This window comes from Lactuca virosa, chromosome 3 (genome assembly GCF_052849685.1).
Source record: "Lactuca virosa cultivar CGN04683 chromosome 3, Lactuca_virosa_CGN04683_v6, whole genome shotgun sequence".
Lineage (NCBI taxonomy): Eukaryota > Viridiplantae > Streptophyta > Magnoliopsida > Asterales > Asteraceae > Lactuca > Lactuca virosa.
The window spans coordinates 276,299,270-276,315,410 of NC_136428.1; the positions used below are offsets into that span (position 1 = coordinate 276,299,270).

Sequence of the window (16,141 nt, forward strand, 5' to 3'; positions counted from 1 at the left end):
GGAAGCAAATCATATCAGATGTTGCGGTGGTAGTTGTGGTAGCAGCTGTACAATCCCTACTCATATGCCCAGTCCGGCCGCACTTGAAGCAGCCGAAACTCCCCGCCTTGCACACCCCATCGTGCAAGCTGCCACACTTGCCACAACGACTGTGGCTCTGCTGCCCCCTAGACCTGTGATCAGACACCTTGAGCTTTTTGCCCGATCCCACTGTGCCAGACGCCACCTTTGGCTTCCTCTTTCTCTCCATCTCTAGATCAATCTCCCTCTCATGGGCCCTCACAATCATATCCTCCAGCGTCTTGCAACTGGAGCGGCTCACAAACTGGTGGATATCACTCCGCAACATCTCATGATATCGGGCCTTTTTCATCTCCTCGTCCACCACATACTGCGGAACGAGAAGGGCCCTCTCCCTAAACTTGGCGGTAATTTCCGCCACAGTCTCTGTTGTCTGGTGGAGGTCCTGAAACTGTCTAGCAAGCTACTGCACCTCAATAACAGGTGCGAACTCGGCCCTGAACCTGGTCGTGAAATCACTCCAGGTCATCACATCCAATACTGTGTCATCACCAATGGCACTCCCAACCTCCTCCCACCTATCACGTGCCCTGTCCTTCAGAAGACAGGACGCAAGCCTAACCTTGTCCCCCTCGGGACATTTGCTGGTGCAGAATGCGTTGGCAACATCCGCCAACCATCTAGTACTTGCAATGGGGTCCTGAGCCCCATGGTAGTCGGGAGCCCCACAAGCTCTGAACTCCCTGAAAGTCAATGTGCGCGATCCCATAATGGCCGCTATCTCAGTGCGGAAAGCGCTCAGCTTCTCATACAGAAGCTCTAAGATACCCTCCTTGACCGATCCAAAAATCACAGGAGTCTGGTCTAGTATACTACGTGTAACCTCCGAGGAGATGAACTCCCTGGTCTGCTCATCTAACTACCAACTGCTGGTCTAGGGTGTAAAACCATCATTCTGAAAACACATCATAACAAACGTCAGAATACTAATATAACTGGAGGGATCACATACACTACAAGTTCCATGGTCTTATCTCAGCCTTCCTTGATTCGAGTACTCTTTCAGTAGTACGGGCCTATACTACCTTCCACATCTATCCGTACTTTCCTCAAGAACTGCCTCGACTCCACCAAGTCCCTTCTACTACTACTACTACTACTACTACTACTACTACTACTACTACTACTACTGCTGATCTCATACTAAACTCTTCCTAGGCTTGCCCTAGGGTAATCACCAACCCACTCTGCTACCTCCTCCTAACTAGCTCGTGAATACTAATACATGTCACTAAGACTAGATAATTCTTCGAATGAGAGATCCTACCCTAGAACGGTTGGACTCAGACAAGAGCTGCGCAATAGAGCTAGACCTAACCTTCTGAAATTATTTAATGCTCGCAATATGTAATGTAACATATTCATTTACTAGTTAGTAAAAGATAACTAAGACTCCTAAAAGCACAAAGCAAGCAACATTCGAGCATCGAGTACACATAATCAAGCATATACTACTCTGGCTATCATACTGACAATTCTGCACTAGCATGCAGTTCTCATAAAGCTGAAACACATATAACAGCCACATAAGGCATCCTTCCTAGATCATTAGTCCTAATCTAGCATGCCGTTCTAATAAAGCTGATAATCGTAACATAGCATAAACTTGTATGGGTAATTTGGGAGTACTTACTTGAGCTCGGCTGATTGCATGCACCACACCCTTTTTTCTTTTCAAAGTTCTTTTCTATTTTCAAAATCCTTTTTGTAAAAATGATTTTCTTTTGAAAATTTCATACCACTTCCTTAGTTTAAGTTCAGACACACCCGAATGTGTGCCCGAATCCCTCAAACCAAGGCTCTGATACCAACTTGAAACATCCCAAAAATATGGCCCAAAAATTTCGTTTTGAAAATATTATAAGAAACTATAATCATCCATAATCGATAAGAAAACCAAGTGTCATGTATTTCAAAATCTCATATCAAATACTGTATCAAAAACAAATGAGAAAATATATCAGAGTCTCAATAAATCCTAGGCTGAAAGCTGTGGTGTGTGTCATGCGATCATCCCGAGCCCTTCCCTTTGCTAGTGGAAGTACCTGAAACCAAAAATGAAAACTGTAAGCATGAAGCTTAGTGAGCTTCCCCAAACTACCACATACCATACAATAACACATATTAGGCCTTGCCCACTTCATCGGGCCCCGCCCGGCATCGGACCGAAGTCCGACATAAATTGGGCCCCGCCCACTGCATCGTTCCCCGCGCGGCATCAGACCGAAGTCTGGAATAACTTGGTCCCCGCCCACTGCATCGGACCCCGCCCAACATCGGACCAAAGTCCGACATAAATTGACCATAACATAAAGATGAACATATAAAATAATCACATATACTGCATCGGGCTTGCCCGTCATCGGACCGGAGTCTGGAACATATAACACATATCATAAACATGCATGAATCACGAAGACATCAAGCATACATAACTACTTCTCGGGACCGCCCCGACATCGGACCGAAGTCCGGAACTACTATCATCTAAACGGGCCGGCATTGTGGCCGTAGACTCGTTCCTACTGGAAGGAAACTCACCTCGATGTCGCGTAGTGTCTGCACAGTCCTCGGTACAGAAATTCACTCGTCTCAACACCTCAATCCCTACACAACAACCCTCCTCGATTACTAATTCGTACCCACAACCCTCCTTTACAAGGGTCAACTCAAGTCCAGGTCAAAGTCAAAGTCAAAGTCAACTTTGGTCAAAGTTAACATCCAGTTGACTTGACTCGCCGAGTTGGTCCACCAACTCGTCGAGTCTCTATTCTATCCAGATGATACAACCCCCGACTCTACTCGTCGAGTTTAGCAAGAAATCGACGAGTTCTCCTTCAACCATAACATCGGGACCATCTTCAACCGACTCACCGAGTTCTTCGTTGGACTCGTCGAGTTCATCTTCATCTGTATGAATGTGTCCAGTCTATGACTCGCCGAGTTCTATGAACATCTCGTCGAGTACGACTTCTTGGGTTGGGAGATTGCCTTGAACTCGCCGAATTTGTTCATACACTCGCCGAGTTCCATGATTTCCAGGTCCATAATCACGTCCATCTTGTTGAGTCCCCTTCTAGACTCAACCAGATTCCTCAGAAGCAGAAAAGGTTGGGGAACCAATATCCGACTCGCCGAGTCCCATTAACGACTCGCCGAGTCCCCCAAAGTCCATGTCCATAAACTCGATTTCTGTTGAACTCATCTCATCCAGAGGGTAGATATGACCTCCTAGGGTCGATATAACACGTAAAGTCACAAACTTTACGTCCGTGCATGGGTCTTTAAGCTCAAGAGACCCAAAAATGGAGTCTACAAGATCCATGGGGCTCTCATGGCCATAAAGTTGGCACCTTTATGCCATGAGAACCCTCCAAGGTTCAAGATCTGAAGCTATCACTCTACATTACACTCTAAAACCGGAAATGACTTAGAAAAGCCCCAAAGATGCCAAGATTCAAGCGCTAAAGAAGATCTAACAAATAAGAAGTCAAGGTTGGAGCTTTTTACCTCAAGCAAGCTGGAAATGCAGCTAAAACTCTGGATCTAAAGCCTTCTTCTTGAACCTCCAAGCCTTTCCTTCTTCTCCAAGCTTCAAATCACAAAGAATGGCACCAAAATAGCTCAAGAACACACACAACTAGTTAGGGTTTCGAGGATGGGGTCTGAGGGTGATGGAGGCTGGGGTGGAGGCCACATAAAGTGTTTAAATAGGGTGCAAACCCTCAAATTTAGGGTTTCACTCAGACAGCTCCTACTCGTCGAGTCGGTCTCCCGACTCATCGAGTAGGTCACTTAACCCACCCCGATCAGAAGTCGAATATACTCGACAAGTTGGGCCTCCAACTCGCCGAGTCCCAGAGTAAAATATGAATTTTTCTTGAATTAAATACGTACCTGAAACCGAGTGTTACAGGTGTGGATGCCATATGGGTGATTGTGGACAGATTGACGAAGAGTGCCCACTTTATTCCGATCTCTGAGCGTATATCCGCTGAGAAGGTGGCGGATATTTATATGCGAGAGGTGGTGGCTAGACAGGGGCTTCTAGTGTCGGTAGTCTCTGAAAGAGATGTTCGATTTACATCTAGATTCAGGAATAAGTTCCACAAGGAACTGGGCACTCAGTTGCATTTTAGCACGGCATACCACCCCCAGACAGATGGCCAAAGTGAGAGGACGATCGAAACACTCGAGGATATTCTTCGGGCATGCGTGTTGGATTTTGGAGGTAGTTAGGATACATATCTCCCGTTGGCAAAGTTTTCATACAATAACAGTTACCATGCTAGTATTGACCGACCACCGTTTGAGATGATGTATGGTCGGAGGTGTAGGAACCCTGTCTATTGGGGCGAGGTAGGGTATTGAGTCATGGGGAGCACCGAGGTGGTGCTCAAGACGACCGAGTTGATTCAGCAGGTGCGTGACAAGCTATGAGTCGTGCGAAGCCGTCAGAAAAGCTATGCTGACCGGCGGCGATCGGATCTTGAGTTCCAGGTGGGGGACATTATATTGCTAAAGGTGTCGCCATTTAATGGAGTCAACAAGTTTCAGAGCAGAGGCAAGTTGGGGCCACGATATATTGGCCCATTCAGGATTTCGGCCCGAGTAGGCAATGTGGCCTATCGTTTGGATCTGCCGAATGAGCTTAGCCAGATTCATAACACCTTCCATGTGTCACAGCTCCGGAAGTGTGTCACAAAAGAGGCTGCAGTCGTTTCTCTGGACGACATTCTGGTGGACGAGAGCCTGAACTACATTGAGAGGCCCATTGCGATTTTGGATAGGAAGACCAAGGTTCTTCAGAATAAGGAAGTGAAGCTAGTAAAGGTGCAATGGCAGCACCGAAGAGGCTCCGAATGGACATGGGAGCCGGAGGACGAGATGCGGGAGCATTACCCCGATATATTTGTGTCTACGGACTTCGAGGACGAAGTCTAGTCCAAGTGGGGGAGAGCTGTAACACTCCAATTTAGGTATTACTCTTTAGACCCTTAAAAAGGAAAAGATGGCATGAAAGGTCCCTTAGAACACGGGGCGTACTCCTGGAGTACGCTTAGCGTACTAAGGATGCATGATCGTAGAAGGTGGCCGCGTACGCAGGGCATACATATAGGTACGGAGGCGTACGCAAAAGAGGGCCAAAACCCTAATTCTCAGACTTGACACCTATTTAAACACCCGTAAGCCTCTTGGACCAAACCCTAGTCAGCCTCCATAGTCTTATTTCACCCTTCTACACCAGAGAGACCTTGTGAAAGTGTTTTTGAGCTTAAGGAGTGTATTTGTGGCCATTTTAGTGTCCATTCAAGAAGAAGGAGTTACTAAGAAGGCTTGGAGTGGCATTGGGCTTCAAGAGTCTGCATCTAATTCACCTTGAAGAGCTTCTAGAGGTATAAAGCTTTGATCTTGCCATCTTATCCATTAGATCTAGCTAGGGTTTTCTATTTTGTCCCATTAGTTGGTTTTGGACCTTCTCTTGAGAGTTTGAGCAACTCCAAAGCTTAGGGAGGATAGATCTGAAGTCCTTTGGTCCATTAATAGCATAAAAATGAAGTCTTGATGGGTGTTTTGACCTCATGCATGGATTTAGACTCTTGGAAAGGTCTTAATGGGTTGTTAGGAACATATGGGGCATGCAAAGGCCTAAAGTTGCCAACTTTATGCCTTAGGACGTGTTAATGAAATCATATCTAAAGTTTGGACGTTAGAACATGCAGTATTAAGCACTTAATGGAAAATGTGCTTAATCTGTTTGTACGTTGGGCGTAACTTAGAGTACGCAGCGTGTATGGCTCTGGGACTCAGTATGCTGCGCGTACCAGGGTGGTACACAAGGCGTACGTACATCAGATGGACTCAGACTTGTTTTGGGCTTGTAAGCTTTTGGGCCTTAATTAGTCATTGGGCCTGGTCACGTTTTGGAGTTAGTGGGCTAACTTATCTATTTTGGGCCATGGTTCCTATGGTTGGTATTTATTGGGCCATGAGGCCCATTAATGATTTTGGACATAGACTTTGGGCCGATTAGCAAAGGAAGACTTTTTGGGCCATTGTGAAAGGACTTGGGGTATGGGTTCTTCAATTGGATTGTGTTTAGTCCTAACCTTGGGTAGTGTTATTATTGTTCAGCACGGGTGGTTACAGACTGTTAGGAGAGCAGCTTTCGGATTCAGCAGACAAAGGTGAGTCTCGTCACCATACCAATGGGTCTAGGGCACCAAGGCCGACCCATTTTGTGATATGTGGTACACTAGCTATAGTAGAGATATGTGGTATGATAGTTAGCTATATGCTAAGTGGTATGCTAGTGATTATATGATACTTGCAGGGAAGACCATGGGGGGAGCCCATGGCACTTGGATAAGACCATGTGGGGGAGCCCATGGCTTGATAGTTAAAGACCACGGGGGGAGCCCATGGCAGTCGAATGGAAGACCATATGGGGGAGCCCATGGCTTGTCGATTAAAGACCATAGGGGGAGCCCATGGCACTTTGGTATAAGACCATGTGGGGGGAGCCCATGGCATCCTTATATGTTTGTATGCATGGCTTATGTGGTATATATAGCTTTTATAGCTAATATGATATGTGTTTATGTGAATTGTGTGTGGGGTATGCTCTGGGGAACTCACTAAGCATTAGCTTACAGTTTGTGGATTTGTTTCAGGTACATCGGAGCCCAAGGGCAAGGGCAAGGCTTGATGGCGCGGCGTGCACTCTCTCTCAGACGTTTTATGGGACACTCTGATGATTTGAAATAAAATTGTATTTGATATGAATTTTGAAAACAATTGTATTTGGGATTTCATGGTTTGTGGAAAGTATTTTGGTTAATCAAAAATGAAAATTTTCTTTTGAAAATTGGGTCGTTACAAATACCGAGGGCTAAATCTCAGTCTTACATACAAGGGTCATGGGCCACCCCCATGGTCTTTCATGCAAGTATCACACAACAACTAGTATTCTACAATATAATTCCTAGTGGGCCGAAATTGGTGCTTTCGACCCACAGGTGTAGTGAGGAGACTCACCTTGTAGACAGATGAGAAAATGATACAACATGTTGCTCCGGAATGGACTCTTCCGGTCACCTTAAAAATATAGTGACCAACACTAAGAAAAAAGATCACAATACCCTAAATACCCCTAGATCAACCTTGGTCAAAACCCAGGTCAAAATCAAAAGTCTAAAAGTCCACCCAACAAGCCACCAGGTCGTGGTCTCCTTGGCCATGCCGTGGTCGCAAACCGCCAAAACAGACGACCTGGATCAAGCCACCAAGTCGTGGTGATGCGTAAGCACATCTTAACCTATTAAGTCTTTTTTCCTTCAAATACAAGAACTCCAAGGCTCAGATCTGGTCCTTTTCATTGTCTTGATGGGTGAAGTTTCCAACTTTATCCCTCAAAACCCTTCCATAAGCCAAACTCCCCACACAACCACTAATGGTGACTTAATGCATCAAGATTCCAATTAAGCACCAAATCCTTAGAGTTGCACCTCTAAAGTTTCTATAATGGTTTCATGCTCCAAAGTGACCTTAAAAATCGTGGCTTTATGGACTTGCATGTCCAAAACACCCCTTTTCCATTTTACGGCAAAAATAGGGTTTAAAGACAAAAATCACATGCATGACATCAAAACTTTATTATAATCTAGATCCAAAACACTACTTGCTCATTTTGACTTGGAGATTCATAAAGTTGCAAACTTTATGAGATCCCATCACTTAAATCCATCAAAACATGGAAAAAAGGGGAAAAAACAAGAGATCTAGAAACATGGAAAGAAAAAGGTTGAGTCTTGGTACTCACCAAGGTCTAAGAGATGAGTTTAGATGAAGAAATGATGCCGCCCACGAAACCACCTCACCAAAATCTTCATTCTCCTTCTAAAATCACCAAAATGCACCAAGAATGAGCTCACAACTTCAATGGAGGCTAGGGTTAGGGTTTCTGAGGTTGGGAGGAATATGGAGGTTGAAACCCTAGCCTTAATGTTCCTTAAATAGGGTCCAAGACGCAAAAATTGTCATGCCGTGGTACCTCAAGACGACGTCATGGTGGGTCTTTAGGATCCATGAACAAAGGTGATACGTCATTTCATGGTGATGCCCCACCACGTCGTGACCATATTTTTTAAGAAATATGAACACACGAAGGATGATTCATACCTGGATCGGATGTTATAAATCTCCCCACTTGAATTAGATTTTGTGCTCGAATTCATCGCCTATAAATAACTCAAGATAGTGCTCTTGTGTTTCTGCCTCAGGTTCCCAAGTCTATTCGGAACCTTTCTGATGCTGCTATTGGACCTTGACTAATGATACGACCTTGTTTTGCAAGGCTTTTGTCTTCCTATCGAAGATCACCACTGGTCTTTCCACATAATTCAGGCGATCATCAACCTATATGTCATCCAAGGGAAAAACCGCGGACTCGTCGGCCACACACTTCCGAAGCTAAGAAACATAGAAGGTGTTGTGGATCTGGCTGAGCTCGTCAGGAAAATCTAGCCGGTACGCAACCTTGCCCATTCAGGCGGAAATCCTAAAGGGACCAATAAACCTGGGGCCCAACTTTCCCCGCTTCCGAAATCGGATGAAATCTTTCGAAGGTGACCCCTTCAGAAGCACCAAGTCTCCTACCTGAAACTCGAGGTCCGAACGTCGCCGATCTGTATAACTCTTCTGTCAGCTTTGTGTGACTCGCAACCTGTCGCACACCTACTGATTGAACTCTGTAGTCTTAAGTACTACCTCAATACTCCCCATGACCCGATGCCCGACCTCCCCCCAGCTAACCGGGGTCCTGCACTTCCTCCCATACAACGTCTCGAATTATGGTCAGTCAATACTGGCATGATAACTGTTATTGTATGAGAACTCAGCTAGTGGGAGGTAAGTATCCCAACTTCCTCCAAAATCTAAAACGCATGCCCGAAGCATATCTTCGAGCTTCTGAATCGTCCGTTCGCTCTGACAATCGGTCCGGGGGTGATATGATTTACTAAAATGCAACTGAGTACCCAACTCATCATGAAACTTCCCCTAAAACCTAGAAGTAAAACGAACATCCCAATCTAAAATCGCTAAAAGTGGGACTCCATGTCGAACAACCACCTCCCGAATATAGATGTTGGTAAGCTTTTTAGCAGATATATTCTCAACAATCGGTATGAAATGAGCACTCTTGGTCAACTTATCCATAATGACCTAGATAGAATCAACTGCACATGTCGTCCTTGGTAATTTTGTGATGAAATCCATGGTAATCTCTTCCCACTTCCACATGGGAATGGGTAACGACTGCATCTTGTCGTGGGGTCTTTGATGTTCGGCCTTGACTTTCCTGTAAGTCAGGAACCGCTCGACAAACCATGTTATCTCCCTTTTCATAGAAGGCCACCAATAACTCAAATTCAGATCTCGATACATATTTGTGGCTGCTGGATGTATTGAGAAATTTGAATTATGTGCCTCCTCTAGAACTATCTGTCTCGCCCCACCAGTAGTTGGAACCCAAACTCTACCGCACTGAGTCAACAACCCTCAACTATATCTGAAATATAAAGGAATTTGATCCTTGATCCGCTCGACTTTCCAGTTCTCCTTTTTCAATTCCTCCAACTTATCATTCCTGATCAAATCCGACAAAGGCGAAGTAATAACCATTCTCAAACAAATACCCCTGATAGGAGAACTCACGACCTTATGGATCAAAGCATCGGCCACTACATTAGCATTCCCGGGGTGGTACAGGATCTCTCAATCATAGTCCTTCACAACATCCAACCATCTCCGCTGCCGCATATTCAAATTTGGCTGATCCATCAAGTACGTCAAACTCTTGTGGTCAGTGTAAATAATACACTTAACCCCATGCATATAATGTCTCCAAATATTGAGGGAAAAACCACAACCCCCAACTCGAAATCATGTGAAGGATAATTTGTCTCATGTGGTTTCAACTACCTCGAAGCGTAAGCAATTAGATGACCCCTATACATAAGGTCAACTCCCAATCCTAAAATAGAGGCATCACAATAAACCACAAAATCATCCAATCCCTTGGGGAGCGTGAGAATCGGGGCCTCACATAATTTCTGCCACAGAGTCTCAAAAGCCAACTGATGATAAGGACCCACCGAAAAGTCACATTCTTCTTCGTCAAGCCGGTCAAAGGCACTGCAATCTTGGAGAAATCCTTGATAATTATCTGATAATACCCCGTGAGACCTAGGAAACTCCGAATCTCGATGGGGTCCATGGAACCTCCCATTGCATCACGACCTCGATCTTGGCCGGGTCGACCAATATACATTTCTGGTTGATGATATGCCCCAAGAACTGCACCTCTCGCAACCCGAAATCATATTTGGAGAATTTGGCATAAAGCATCTTCGTCCTCAGGGTCTCCAACACCCCGCATAAATGCTCCTCATGCTGCTCCTTGTTCTTGGAGTAGACCAGAATATCATCTATGAATACTATCACCAAGTGATCCAACATCGGCCTGCAAACCATGTTCATGAGATTCATGAACGCCGTCTGTGCATTGGTGAGGCCGAAAGGCATCCGCACGAACTCGTAATGACCATAACGAGTCCTGAAGGCTATTTTATGCACATCATCATCTCTGATCCTCATCTAATGGTAACTCGATCACAAATCAATCTTGGAAAACCAAGATTCATCCTGGAGATGGTCAAATAAATCGTCAATCCTTGGGAGTGTGTAACGGTTCTTCACCATTAGCTTATTCAACTCCTAGTACTAAATTCACATCCCGTGTGAACCATCCTTTTTCATGAACAGGATGGGTGATCCTCACGGAGAACTGCTCAGTCCAATAAATCCCTTGTCTAGTAGCTCCTGGAGCTACGTAGACAACTCCTACATCTCTGGTGGAGCCAAGCGATATGGTGCCTTGGCTATTGGAGCCGCGCCAGGAATCAAATTAATCCGAAACTCAACCTGCCTCTCAGGAGGCACTCCTAGCAAATCCTTTGGAAATACATCGGGGAAATCCCGCACAATGGGCACCCCACTCAACCTTATCGTTCCCTGGACTTGAGTGTCTGCAACATAAACTAGGAACCCAGAACAACCCTGCTAAAGATATCTCCTGGACCCCACAACTGAACAGAGAGTCGACCCATGTGAAGCTCCCTCGCCAGGAATAATCAGTTCTCCCCCTATTGAGGTTCGACCTCTCACTAGATGTTGCTCAGAGTTAATCATAGCCCCATTGGGGCCCAACCCATTCTGATGATAACCTTCGATCCTCACATAGGAATCGACACCAAATCAATGGAGTATCGCTCACTAAACGGATTCAAGACACACCCACGATGAACCCTTGACGCACTCACATTATGGTCATCTGCAATCCCAACCTCTAATGGGAAATCCAGATTCCTAGGAGCATCACAAAGCTTCTTGCTAAGCGTAAGAGATACAAAGGATTGGGTAGCACCCGAATCAAACATAAAATGATCAGACAAACCATTGACTACAAATGTCCATATACAAGATCAAATATAATCATAAGCATAAAAAACAGAAAGCAATAAAAGATAGAAATGAGTCACATACCCGTAACCACATCCGGTGCTGCACGGGCCTCATCGGTGGTCAGCTGAAATTCCATGCTCTTCACCACATGTGCCTCTACCTTTCCCATACGACCATCATTAATCCTCAAGGTGGATGCGTTGTCCCCACCATGCTCCTACTGACAGTCTCGAACAATCGGCCTTTTTATGGCCGCTCTGATTACAATGGAAGCAAATCAGAGCACTCCTGGGGCAGTTGCTGCTCACGTGGCCCAGCTGACCACAACTGAAACATCCTGAACCAGTCGCTCGACAAGCCTACTGTGCGGCTTGTCGCACTTACCGCAACGGCCCCGACCTTGCTTGCCTCTAGTTCGGGAATCAGAGGTCTTGGTCCTCTTAGCCTGGCACACTGCTATCTGCACCTGCTCCGGCTTGCGCTTCGCCCGAAGCTCCACCTCAATCTCCCTCTCATGGGCCTTCTCGATTATATCATCCAGGGTCTTGCACCCCGAGAAACTCATAAAATACCTGATATATTCTCTCAACATATCATGGTACCTCTTCTTCTTCATTTCCTCATCCGCAACATACTACGGGACCAACAAAGCCCTCTCCCTGAATTTGGTGGTAATCTCCGCCATAGTCTCAATAGTCTGGCGAAGGTCCTAGAACTCCCTTGCCAACTACTACAGCTTAATAGCCGGTGCAAACTCCCTCTGGAACCTCACAAAAAAATCCTCCTATGTCATGACTACCATTGTCACTGACCCTACAACTCGTCTAACCTCCTCCCACCTATCTCGCGCTCGATCTCTTAACAGGAAGGATGCAAATCCTACTTTTTCCCCCTCATGGAAAAAACTCGTCTGCTGAACATTCTCCATCTCAGCTGAACATTCCACATTCCTTGAACTCCCAGAATGAGGGAGTTCGAACTCCTATCTGATCCACAACAATCTCATCTCGAAAATAACTAAGCCTCTCACCCATCAACTCCATTACCGCTTCCTTGACGGTACAAAAAATCACAGGAGTAGCATCCAAGATACCGCGAGTAACCTTAACCGCAATTAACTCGCGCAACCACTCGTCAATCGGTTATGTTCCTAAGCCAGAACCTGAACCAGAACCAGAGCCAGAGCCAGAACCTCCTCAAGTAATCATCACCATGCTTGGACTGAAAGACAAGCATACAAATAATCAGCATAAGACTCGAGGGGGAAATCTCCCTACACAGGTCACCTTAGAGTCTCCTGATTTGCTCTCGTCTCAGGTTTAGATCATGTACTTCCAGTAGTACCGGCTCAATACTACCTTCCATACCTACCAATACCACCCTGAAGAGTCGTCCTGATTCCTCTAATTTTCCACACTAGAACTATACACCATTCCTATGCTAAAAAGCATAAAAATCCTAGACCCTCCTAGGAATCCACAGCTCCCATCGCTCGCAGTACCGTGAATCTCAATCAACACCGTTGGTTGCCTTATGCATGCAAGTTATACACAAATGAAATCACAAAGACTGTTAAATGACGATTCTACCCTAAGTCCACAACCAAACAAGGAACAGGAAATGAGGCTAAATCAATCATTCTATGGCTATATCATCCTAATCGTATACAACTTTGAAAGCATACACTGAGCAATTAACTGAGCCGACAACAATTCCAAGTAATACATAACATCAAATTTCCCTAGGCTATTGTGCATCACACAAATCAGAAAATTTTATCATATGATTCCTGAAGGTATGCTTAGACCTACTCTAGCATACAATTCACATATCAAGAATAGGGATCATAACACATATGTATGAGTAATTTGGGAACCACTTACTTGAGCTCGGCTGATTGCACACATCGCACCTCTTTTTACTCGGTAAAAATCTTTTTAAAAATTCAATTTCATTTTTCTTTAAAAATAATTATCATTTCCTCAGTTTGAGTTCTGACACACTTGAAGTGTGCCCGAATCCCTCAAACCAACACTCTGATACCAACTTGTAACGTCCCAAAAAACAGTAATAAATTTTTTTCATTTAAAAGTTAATCAAATCATTCATAAATTGTTTCACAAATCCAATACCAACCATAAGGTTCAAAACATCAGAGTACAATTATTCAATTTACGGAAATCATGAGGGTAGGATGTTGTTCCATCACATCGGTACCTTCCCCTTCGAATCGGAAGTACCTGAAATCATAAACAAAAACTATAAGCATAAAGCTTAGCAAGTTCCTCAAAGTACCACATACCAAACATACAGTTATGGGCCCCGCTCTGGGGTATATATTTCAACCCAATAATATGATACTTTTAATGCTACAGGACAGATCGCTCTCTTACATACAAATGTTGTGGGCCACCCATGGTCTTTTCCTTGTAATACCGAGGGCCAAATCTCGGTCTTACATACAAGGGCCATGGGCCACCCCCATGGTCTTTCATGCAAGTATCACATAACAACTATCATTCTACAATATAATTCATAGTGGCCAGACATTGGTGCCTTCGACCTCACGGGTATAGTGAGGAGACTCACCTCGCAGACAGATAAGAAACTGAAACAACATGTTGCACCGGAATCAACTCTACCGGTCACCTTAAAAATATAGTGACCAATGTTGGTTCTATATGCCCAAGAATCATTATTGAATGATGTTTGATAATAATATATGATCCTATAGGGTCACACCTTTATCAAGTTGGTACTTATTGAATATTTATTAAGTATTTGATAATTAATAAATAAATTCAACTCTTTTATTTAATTAGAGAAAAATTATTGTTTTATGAAAATAATAATAAATAAAATCCTAACTAGCTTATATATATATATATATATATATATATATATATATATCATATGGTATGATATATAAGTCCTGTACAAAGTTTTAGACACTGTCAACAAAGATTGACAAACTAGCTAGTTAATTAGGTGAATAAACAACAAACTAGCAAATCCAATGGACCATTTTAGTCCTTAAAACTGTGGGTTATTAAGGCTAGGAGGTTCAAAGTCAACCTCCAACATTCTTGTCCCCCCATGTTTGATGATGTCCTATGTTTGTTCATTACCTTGCATGTAATACACAACATGATCATATTATATAATGCTAGTTGTTTTTTCACTAAATCACTTGAAAGAAACCTTCACTCTTTCATGCATAGAACCGTAGGTTTTCTTCCCCTTCTCCCTCTCTCTCACTTGAAGTTAGTTCTTGGGTTTTAGAGTTCATCTTTTGTGTCTTCCTTTTACACTTATTAATTAAGTGCTTAAGGCTTAAAGACAGAAAGATTATACAAGAGAAAGCTAGCATTTGAAGTACCTTATTCTTATTGGTGGATTACTTGTAGAGAATATCAAGCTCCTTGTTCTTGTCATCTACTTCAACGTCCCAAATCCAAGAGGCTCCAAAGGCTACGAAGGTTGTATTTTCTAAACACCCTATGGTTGTTATAATATCATTCTAACCTATTTAAAAGGTGATGGTTTGTTTTGTTGTCACACTTGAAATTTATAAGAAATTTTAAAGCTTTCGTTGCCGGTTTTTGTGAAAAACTATTTATTTTATGCATCAAAACCCTTCAGTGGTATCAGAGCAATCTTTTAAATGTTAGAATGATTTTTATGTTGTAATAATCTTTGGTTTTTGGAAAACAAACATGAATTTCTTTTTGGCTAAAGAAATGTTCATATTTGTTTTCTTTGGCAATTTGTTGTTAAAATTTTTTATTTTTTTATATAAATTTTTTTCATGCATTTTGGTTATATAAAAGTTGCCTTAGAAAAAACAAAGAGTTGTTTGTTGATATGTTTGATATATTTGTTATGTATAAACAAGCTTTTAGGACATTTGTGGTTGATATTTATTTATTCATATGATGATGTAATGGATGAATATGTATTATTTAATTTGTTCATTTTATATGTAATAAATAGACTAGTTGTATTTTATTTTTATAAAATGTAACAAGATGGAGCTTGAAGTTCTTATGAACACTTTAAATGTACCATAGAATATTTTATGCATGAAATATTCATGATACAAAATGTTTTAAAATGCTAGAATAATAAAACATTGATAAAAGCCCTTATTTACAAAACTTCAAATATATGCAATCCATTTAAAAATCACTTCGGCTTTTTGTGCAGTTCATATGGATTTTAGGATCACCTTATTTATTTAAGTTGTCAAAAATAGTCAAGGTGTTTTTCTATTTGCTTATGGGATAAAGGTCACCTAACCATTTGTGAAATAAAACTCATATGTTTTTTAAATGGATGATTTGATCAATTTCTTATGTGATATAGGTCACATAAGCATAAGAGTTTTGAGGAATAGATGGGATGAACATGCCATATAAAAACAAAGTAATGTTTTTGGATCCCATAAATCTAAGAATTACATAAGAGTTGTAATTGATTATCGTAACCTACCGATCAACAAAATCACTTGAGTAGTGGGCTGCCTCCTCAAGTT

General features: G+C 43.0%; 1 long non-coding RNA gene across 1 annotated transcript in view; it reads left to right on the plus strand.

Annotated features, from left to right (window-relative positions):
• Positions 1 to 15,033, plus strand: part of LOC145167216 (uncharacterized) — a 37,377-nt gene extending 22,344 nt beyond the window's left edge. Inside the window, exon 6 of the long non-coding RNA XR_013741010.1 lies at positions 15,015 to 15,033. This is a non-coding gene — a long non-coding RNA (uncharacterized LOC145167216). The remainder of the gene's footprint in view (positions 1 to 15,014) is intronic.
• Positions 15,034 to 16,141: the final 1,108 nt, after the last annotated feature.